A 9,530-nucleotide genomic window follows, 5' to 3' on the forward strand; every position below is an offset into this window, starting at 1 on the left:
TTGGGTGGTTTGCTCAAGGTGCAAAAGCAGCAAAATCTAATCTTGTAACTGTGAGAATTGTGTGACAGGGTTAACTCTGAAAGCCTCCTCCAACATCACTAGCTGGAGTTTAGGCTGAACCCCATGTTCCAATGAAAATCCTGATTTAATCATCTGTCACTGAGACCAAGGCCATATCTATTGCCCCATGGAATGCATGAAAACTCCATGTCAGCCTGACCCATTAAGAATAGGGATGAGGGTAGAGTTAGGAGAAGCTTCTCAGATGTGGAGATTGAGTCTTTTTTTTCCCAATTTATTGAAGTATAGTTGATTTACAATGCTGTGCCAATCTCTGCTGTACAGCAAAGTGACTCAGTTATACACATATATACATTTTTTTTTTATATTGTTTTCCATTATGGTCTATTACAGGATATTGAATATAGTTCCCTGTGCTATGCGATAGGACCTTGTTTATCCATTCTAAATGTAACAGTTTGCATCTACCAGCCCCAAACTCCCAGTCCCTCCCTCTCCCTCCCCCCTACCTCCTCCCCCTTGGCAACCACAAGTTTGTTCTCCATGTCTGTGAGTCTGTTTCTGTTTTGTAGATAGGTTCATTTGTGCCATATTTTAGATTCCACATGTAAGTGATATCATATGGTATTTGTCTTTCTCTTTCTGACTTACTTCACTTAGTATGATAATCTCTAGTTGCATCTATGTTGCTGCAAATGGCATTATTTCATTCTTTTTTATGGCTGAGTATTCCATTGTATATATGTACCACATCTTCTTTACCCATTCATCTGTTGATGGACATTTAGCTTGTTTCCTTGTTTTGGCTATTGTGAATAGTGCTGCTGTGAACATAGTGGTGTATGTATCTTTTGAATTACAGTTTTGTCTGGGTATATTCCCAGGAGTGGGATTGCTGGATCATATGGTAATTTTATTTTTAGTTTTCTGAGGAACCTCCATACTGTTTTCCATAGTACCAACTTACATTCCCACCAACAGTGTAGGAGGGTTCCCTTTTCTCCACACCCTCTCCAGCATTTGTTATTTGTAGACTTTTTAATGATGGCCATTCTGACCGGTGTGAGGTGATACCTCATGGTAGTTTTGATTTGCATTTCTCTAATAATTAATGATGTTGAGCATCTTTTCATGTGCCTACTGGCCGTCTGTATGTCTCCTTTGGAGAAATGTCTATTAAGGTCTTCTGCCCATTTTTCCATTGGGTTGTTTGTTTTTTTGTTGTTGAGTTGTATGAGCTATTTGTATATTTCAGAGATTAAGGCCTTGTTAGACATGGAGATTGAGTCTTGAGAATTAGTGAAAGTTCACAGATAGCTGTACAAGAGAAGGAAGGACATTCCAGAAAGAAAGAGGTAGCTAGCTGCATGCACAGAAGTACGAAAGCAAAAAAAAAATGGTGCTTTGGCTATGTGATATCGTGATTTATAATAAATACATTTGCTCTTTGTCCCATTTCTGGCACAGAGCTCCTAAAACCCTTAGAATTTCCTAAGTGTTGAGAGCCATAATAGTGTCGTTTGTTATGTTAATGAGGTGAATTTTGGAAAGAACCTAAGGATAAGGGCTGACTGCCAGAGGAACCAACCATTTGATTAGAGGGTTGGAACCTTCACTCCCATCCCTTTTGACCTCTGGGGACAGGAGAGGGGTTAGAGATTGAGTTCAATCACCAGTGGTCAATGACTTAATCAATTGTTCCTATGTAATGGAGCTTCCATAAAAACCCAAAAGGAGGGACTTCCCTCGTGGTCCAGTGGTTAAGAATCCTCCTTCCAATGCAGGGGACGTGGGTTGGATCCCTGGTCGGGGAACTAAGATCCCACATGCCGCAGGGCAACTAAGCCCGCGCACTCTAGAGCCCGCGTGCCACAACTACTGAGCCCGTGTGCTCTGGAGCCTATGCGCCACAACTAGAGAGCCCATGTGCTGCAACTACTGAGCCCGCGTGCTCTGGAGCCCACGTGCTGCAACTACTGAGCCCACTTACCACAACTAGAGAGAAGCCTGCGCACCACAACGAAGAGCCCACACGGTGCAACAAAAGATCCCACATGCTGCAACTAAGATCCCACGTGCCGCAACTAAGATCCCACATGCCACAACTAAGACCTGATGCAGCCAAATAAATAAAAACACAAAAACCAACAGACACAGGATTTGGAGAGCTTCCTGGTTGGTGAACCAGAACACATCCACATGCAGGCCCCAAACTCCACAGAAACAGAAGTTCCTGTTTTCGGAAACTCACCCTGTGTATCTCTTCATCTGTTCATTCGTATCCTTTAATAACTTCTGTGATAAACCAGTAATCTAATAAGTAAACTGGTTTCCTGACTTCTGTGAGCCATTCTAGCAAATCAATCAAATCCCCAAGGAGGGGGTCGTGGGAACCTCTGATATAGAGCCAGTGGGTCAGAAGCACAGGTAACAACTTGGACTTGGAATTGGCATCTGAAGTCATGTGAGTCTTGTGGGTCTGAGCCTTTAACCTATGAGATGTGATGCTATCTCCAGGTAGATAGTGTTGGAATTGACACCAGCTGGTGTTGGAGGATTGCTTGGTGTAGGGAAAACACTCACACATCAGAATTGAAATCAGCATCTTGAAGAGATAGCTACACTCTCATGTTCATTGCAGCATTATTCACAGCAGCCAAGATACGAAAACAACCTAAATGTCCATTGATGGGGAGTGGGTAAAGAATGTGGCATATACATATATATATACATATACAATGGAATATTATTCAGCCATTACAAAGAAGGAAATCTTGGCATTTGCAACAACATGGGTGAACCTGGAGGACATTATGATAAGTGAAATAAGCCAGACACAGAAAGCCAAATACTGCATGATCTCACTTGTATATGAATCTAATATACTCAAACTCACAGACTGTAAGAGTAGAATGATAGTTGCCAGGGGCTGGGGGGAGGGAGAAGTAGGGAAATGTTGATCAAGGGCACAAAGTTTCAGTTTTACAAGATGAATAAGTTCTGGAGATCTGATGTACAGCAATGTGAATATAGTTAACAATACTGTAGTGTATACTTGAAATTTGCTAAGAGGGTAGATCTTAAGTGTTCTTACCACCACCAAAAAAACAAAAACGGTAACTGGTAACTATGTGAGGTGATGGATATGTTAATTAGCTTGACTGGAGGAATTATTTCACAATGTATACATATATCAAAACATCAAGTCAGGGCTTCCCTGGTGGTGCAGTGGTTAAGAATCCGCCTACCAATGCAGGGGACACGGGTTCGAGCCCTGGTCCAGGAAGATCCCACATGCCGTGAAGCGACTAAGCCCGTGCGCCACAACTACTGAGCCTGTGCTCTAGAACCCGTGAGCCACAACTACTGAAGCCTCTGCACCTACAGTCCGTGCTCCACAACAAGAGAAGCCACCACAATGAGAAACCCGTGCACCGCAACGAAGAGTAGCCCCCGCTCACCGCAACTAGAGAAAGCCCACACACAGCAACAAAGACCCAATGCAGCCAAAAATAAAATAAAATAAATAAATGTATTAAAAAAAAATTCAAGTCATATACCTTAAACATATACTATTTTTATTTGTCAATTATACCTCAATAAAAGTGGAGGGAAAATCAGCAATGTCAAAAAGAAAAAAAAAACTTCCATTCTTCACTCTCTTCCTTTCTTCCTCAGTGCCTTCCTTCCTTTCCTTCTTTATTTTTTCCTTCCACAAATAAGTGTTGAGCATCTTCTCTGTATCAGGTATTGTGCCAGGCACTGGGAGTCCAACAATGAACATGCAGGTTGGCCCTTCCCCTCATGGACTTAGAGTTGGGTGGAGGTCCTGTCCTTTCTGCTGATGACTTGAGGAGGCCATGCCATGTGGGTGCTGCTGAGTTTACCACTCCTGGACTGTTCAGGGTCCTCAGAATAGCTTCCTGCTCCTTCTCATATTTCCAATCTTTCCCCATCTCTCCCATCGTCTAACCTTTGATACATTAGTAGAATCATCGGAAGATTTTACTTCCCAGGAAACAAAGGTTGGAAACTTTAGAGTCAGCTTTCTTTCTTTATGATATTTGATTGATGCACCATCTTGTAACACATTAGCAGATCCCCTGTTTACCTGGTTATTATGTGACCATCAGGTTAATCCTATTTTCCTATTCTTAGTATGATTTCTGCTTTTTACGTAATTCTTTGGCTTACTTTTGTTCCCTGTATACATTCATCCCTCATTACACTGAGAGAAATATATACTTATATTTTATACTGTTGGGGAAGTGGAAATTTCCCCTTTACCCCTCTTGAGTTCCTGTGGGACTAATAATAAAACTGACAGAAAATAAATTAACAGGAGAAAAAGAAACAAATTTTAATTCAGGCACTTGGAGGTGCCATAGAAATGAGACTTAAGAAGTGGCCAAAGCAGGCAACTTTTATACTTTTTAGACAAAAAAACAAAACAAAACAAAACAATAAATTTGTGAAGAGGTGACAGGACAAAGAAACTTATGTGTTGGCTGCTCAATTAGTGAAGAATCTAAACAGAGTTGGGCTTGGGGGAGTACATTAAGGAAGTAACAAGGTTTGTCTATACAGGATTCCTGGCCTGACTTCCTTACCGCTAGTAATAAGGGTCCCTTCTACCTCCAGATGCAGAGAGGGCACCTTTCATGTGAGAGACTGATTTCCTGCTTTCAGGGAGACCGAGGGGAGAGTCAGAGTGTCCCTCTTATGTTGGCCGTTTCTTAAGTAACTTTAATTCAAAATAATCTATATGCCATTGAGGCACGTTTTGGGGTGGCCTGCCCTGAGCCCCAGAAATACACAAAATGTATTTACCAGAAGAAACAAAGTGGCCAAAAATAGTAACACCTACTTTGAAAATTAATAAGAATTTAAATATATTTTATTATATTTAGCCTCATTTTGTGTTTTTTGTTTGTTTTTGTTTTTGTTTTTTGGCTGTGTTGGGTTTTTGTTGCTGAGCACGGGCTTTCTCTAGTTGCAGCGAGCGGGGACTACTTGTCATTGAGGTGCGCAGGCTTCTCATTGTGGTGGCTTCTCTTGTTGCGGAGCATGGGTTCTAGGTGCAAGGGCTTCAGTAGTTGTGGCGTGCAGGTTCAGTAGTTGCAGCACGCAGGCTCTAGGTCGTGCAGCCTTCAGTAGTTGTGGCGTGCAGTCTCAGTAGTTGTGGCTCGCAGGCTCTAGGGTGTGGCTCGTGGTGCACGGGCTTAGTTGCTCCGCGGTATGTGGGATCTTCCCAGACCAGGGATTGAACCTGGGTCCCCTGCATTGGCAGGTGGATTCTTAACCACTGCGCCACCAGGGAAGTCCCGTTTGGTGTTATAATTACCTTTTTATATGCCTCTTTAAAACTTTTCACTTTGAATCATAGACTTTAGAAATGTTATAATTAACTGTAATTATTATTCTTTTTTGATGCTCAAAAGAATCACAACACGACCGCTGAGAACCCTGTTATATTGGCTTCAATGTCCAATCAGCACGATTTCAAATATTTTTGAAGCATCCTTTTCTCAGAGTTACAGGCTCCTCCTTGTCTTTCCCTGTTCCAAGACATGGAATTGGCTATGCTTTTAAAAGTCTTGGCTTTTTTTAAGGAGCATAGTAGAATCCAAAATCTGGATGTTGGGTGTGCAAATCAATTTGGTAGTGAGTAAAGTTGTTTCCAGGTGACAAACCTGACGAACATCTTTCTTCCTAAGTCCACATCAGTTTGCATTAAATCTTTCCACTTTTATCCAACTCTTAATTATTCTAATGTAAAAATATAGTTATTTACTATACCTTCTGCTTCCTTAATTTTTAACCCCACACCAAATCTATGATTATAATCTCTTCTCTTTTATAATCTTTATTTGAATCATCTATCACCATTCAGAAGTCTCTTCATTGATGCAAATTTGTTTGCATTCTTTTTTTGGTCCAAAATAAATTTAGTGCTCAGCTGTAAGAAAGATTTTCTTAGCTGTTAACATCTATACCTTGGTTATTTATAAATGACCTGTGTTCTGTTTCAATTTTCTGTTTCTTCCCTTTTTTGGGAAGAATCTAGATATAAATATGAAACAAATGAACAGCTTAGTGTTGTAATCAAATAAAACTTGGTAACAAAGCAAATCTGATACATATTTCATGAGTTGTTATTGTGATAATAAGATAATTAAGCATGTATGGAAAAGTTTGCATAAATGGTGGTAAGTATACACCTGAAGATAGTATGTCAAAGGTTAGATGGTAGGAGAGGTAGGGGAAGATTGGAAATATGAGAAGGAGCAGGAAGCTATTCTGAGGACCCTGAACAGTCCTGGAATGGCGCTCAGCAGCACCCACATGTCATGGCCTCCTTGTCATCAGCAGAAAGGACAGGACCTCCACCCAATTCTAAGTCATGAAGGGACGGACCTACCCGCATGTTCATTGTTGGACTCGAAGTGCCTGGCACAATACCTGATATAGAGAAGATGCTCAACACTTATTTGTGGAAGGAAGAAAGAAAGGAAGGAAGGCACATGGAGGAAGAAAAGAAGGGAGTGAATGCTTAATATATAAGGCACGTTTATATTTCCAATCATTCCAAACAACTGTGTAAATACATAACAAAGGCAGTACAACCAATTATATAATACAAGCATACTTCAGAGATACTGTGGGTTCAGTTCCAGCCACCACAATAAAGCATATATTGCAATAAAGCGAGTCACATGAATTTTTTGGTTTCCCAGTGCATAGAAAAGTTATGTTCACACTATATTTAGTCTATTAAGTGTGCAATAATAGCATTGTCTAAAAAACCAATGTACCTACCTTCATTACAAAATATTTTATTGCTAAAAAATGCTAACCATCACCTGAACCTTCAGTGAGTCATAATTTTTATGCAATAGTAATATCAATGATCACTGTCCACAGCTTACCATAAAAAATATAATAAGAATGAAAAAGTTTGAAATATTGGGAGAATTATTGAAATGTGACACAGAGATGTGAAGTGAGCAAATGCTGTGGGGAAAATGGTGCTGATAGACTTGTTCAACATAAGGTCGCCACAAACCTTCAATTTACAAAAAGCACAGTATCTGTGAAGTGCAATAAGCAAAGCACAATAAAATGAGGTATGCCTGTACTAACTAAGCAAAACTATAAAATACATAATTTCAGGAAATCCCCCATGAAAGGTATAGGCATGACAAATGCCACTGATGGAGCCAGTTAAGTGTAATGATTAAAAGGGACCCAGCCTCCACAGGGTGTATGAATCCATCTGTATGAAACGTCCAGAATAGGCAAATCCATAGAGACAGAAATTAGATTGATGGTTGCCTGGGGCTTAGAGGAGGGGGGAAATGGGGAGTCACTCCTAATGGGTTTCCCATTGGAATGATGAAAATGCTCTAAAGTTGATTGGGTGATGGTGGCATAACTCTATGAGTATACTAAAAGCTATTGAATTGTTTACTTTAAATGGTGAATGGTATGGTATGTAAATTTTATCACAATAAAGCTGTTATAAAAGGGGGGAGGGCAGCCTGATGCATGCCAGCTCAAGTTTAGAAGGTGCCACCAAATCCCCTGCTCCAGCCAAGAATCAATTATAAATAACCCCAACCTACATAAATAACCTACAAACGTGGCCAGTATGAAATGGTATTATTTTAATTTGGGGTCTAGTAAAATCACTGTAACATAGAAAAGTATCAAAATAAATATTACTTCTACAAATAAGTATAGAAGTAATGAAAAAGAAATTAAATCCATGGTTTTAATATTTTGAAGTGAGACTTAAATGTGGTTATAGCCTTTGTGATTATTTTATTTTCGTGATTCTGTCTGCTATTTGGTGTGTTGGGATGTTCGGTGTTTGAGAAATCAGTCTTATTGGATTTGTGATTGTAACTTGGATTGTTTAAGGGAATTTAAGTGATGAGGTGATCATTATCATGGACTTCTCAGCACTCATTTCACTCTGAGATAATTAGTAAAAGCCAACAGGTGGTCCCATTTTCCTTGCCAGTGATTGGTTTAGGAACAAGCATGTGACACAACTCTGGCCAATGAGATGGGAGTTATAAAGTCCATGTGGGGCTTCTGAGAGAGGTTTCCACAGTCCCAAAAAAGGGAAATAAAAGTCCCACTTTCTCTGAATTGTTGTGTCTGGATATGATAATGTCATTGCTGCAGCCACACTGCTACAAGCCTGAGGCTTCTACCAGGACACAGAGAAGGGCAGAACCAAGAGAATCATAATAAAGTGGAGCTGCAGCCTGGGCCCACCATGCCCACAGCCCATCCCACCTCAGAGCTTCATGTCATGTGAGATAATACATTTCTTTATTATTTAAGCCATATTGAGTCAGGGCTTTCTTTTATTTTCACCCAAAAGAAACATTTTATAACGGGATTTAAATGTAAAACTGTAGTTTAAGAAACTTTTAAAAATGTATTAGTTTTAAAAATAAACAAATGGGACCTAATGAAACTTAAAAGCTTTTGCACAGCAAAGGAAACCATAAACAAGACGAAAAGACAACCCTCAGAATGGGAGAAAATATTTGCAAATGAAGCAAATGACAAAGGATTAATCTCCAAAAGTTACAAGCAGCTCATGCAGCTCAGTATCAAAAAAACAAACAACCCAATCCAAAAATGGGCAGAAGACCTAAATAGACACTTCTCCAAAGAAGATACACAGATTGCCAACAAATACATGAAAGGATGCTCAACATCACTAATCATTAGAGAAATGCAAATCAAAACTACAATGAGGTATCATCTCACACCAGTCAGAATGGCCATCATCAAAAAATCTACAAACAATAAATGCTAGACAGGGTGTGGAGAAAAAGGAACCCTCTTGCACTGTTGGTGGGAATGTAAATTGATACAGCCACTATGGAGAACAGTATGGAAGTTCCTTAAAATAGAACTACCATACGACCCAGCAATCCCACTACTGGGGATATACCCTGAGAAAACCATAATTCAAAAAGAGTCATGTACCACAATGTTCACTGCAGCTCTATTTACAATAGCCAGGACATGGAAGCAACCTAAGTGTCCATCGACAGATGAATGGATAATGAAGATGTGGCACATATATACAATGGAATATTACTCAGCCATAAAAAGAAACAAAACTGAGTTATTTGTAGTGAGGTGGATGGACCTAGAGCCTGTCATACAGAGTGAAGCAAGTCAGAAAGAGAAAAACAAATATCTTAGGCTAACACATATATATGGAATCTAAAAAAAAAAAAAAGTTCTTAAGAACCTAGGGGCAGGACAGGAATAAAGATGCAGACATAGAGAATGGACTTGAGGGCACGGGGAGGGGGAAGGGTAAGCTGGCATGAAGTGAGAGTGGCATGGACATATATGCACTACCAAATGTAAAATAGATAGCTAGTGGGAAGCAGCCGCATAGCACAGGGAGATCAGCTCGATGCTTTTTGACCACCGAGAGGGGTGGGATAGGGAGGGTGGGAGGGAGACGCAAG

This window comes from Balaenoptera borealis (assembly GCF_965194805.1).
Source record: "Balaenoptera borealis genome assembly, chromosome: 11".
Taxonomy (NCBI): domain Eukaryota; kingdom Metazoa; phylum Chordata; class Mammalia; order Artiodactyla; family Balaenopteridae; genus Balaenoptera; species Balaenoptera borealis.